This window comes from Mastomys coucha, unplaced genomic scaffold, assembly GCF_008632895.1.
Source record: "Mastomys coucha isolate ucsf_1 unplaced genomic scaffold, UCSF_Mcou_1 pScaffold21, whole genome shotgun sequence".
Classification (NCBI taxonomy): domain Eukaryota; kingdom Metazoa; phylum Chordata; class Mammalia; order Rodentia; family Muridae; genus Mastomys; species Mastomys coucha.
Genome location: NW_022196904.1, coordinates 26,733,941 through 26,735,056, shown reverse-complemented (window position 1 = coordinate 26,735,056; position 1,116 = coordinate 26,733,941).

The window sequence follows — 1,116 nt, the reverse complement described above, 5'->3', positions numbered from 1 at the left end:
AGGGATTGTAGAATTGGCTTGAACAATTCCCTCAAATCTGGGCTGAAACAGGGGGAATGGGAATGGCTAAACGCCCCCCCCCCCCCAGTAGTAGTTGAACTCAAGTCCGGAGCTACTCCCATAGGAATTCGGCAATATCCCATGAGCAAAGAAGCCTGAGAGGGCATATGCCCACACATCGTCAGGCTGCTTCAACAAGGAATCTTGGTTCCCTGTAAATCTCCATGGAACACCCCCTTGCTCCTTGTGAAAAAGCCAGGAACAAATGACTATCAACTGGTACAGGATCTTAGAGAGGTCAATAAGAGAGTACAAGATATACATCCTACGGTGCCAAACCCTTACAACTTACTTAGCACTCTGCCACCTGAGCAAGTATGGTATTCAGTCCTAGATCTCAAGGATGCTTTCTTTTGTCTAAGGCTACACCCTAATAGCCAGCCCTTGTTTGCCTTCGAGTGGCGAGACCCAGAAAATGGAAGAACAGGACAGCTTATGTGGACAAGGCTGCCTCAAGGGTTCAAGAATTCACCCACCCTGTTCGATGAGGACCTGGGAGCGTTACAAGATACTGTTTCTAAATTAGAGGAGTTCCTTGCCTCCCTATCTGAGGTAGTCATGCAGAACCGAAGGGGGTTAGACTTGCTGTTTTTAAAAGAAGGGGGTCTATGCGCTGCCCTTAGAGAAGAATGCTGTTTCTATATAGATCACTCTGGAACTATAAGAGACTCTATGCAGAAATTAAAGGACAGGTTAGAGCGTAGGAGCAAAGAATATATAAGTACTCAAGGATGGTATGAAGGATGGTTCTCCAAGTCCCCCTGGTTGACCTCTCTCCTGTCTGCCATTGCAGGTCCACTTATAATTTTGTTACTTATCCTAACCTTCGGGCCCTGCATTCTTAATAGACTTGTAGCTTTCATCAAAGAAAGAGTTGTTGCTATACAACTCATGGTGTTACAACATCAATATCACACCTTGCCTACAGAGGAGTTAGAAACAAACTTATAGTTCTAAGATTAGAACTAGGTAAAAGAAAAAGGGGGGAATGAAAGGAGAATAAATTAAAAGCCCCCAGACACAGGCTAACTAGCTAGAAAATAGCAGGCCTAGAGA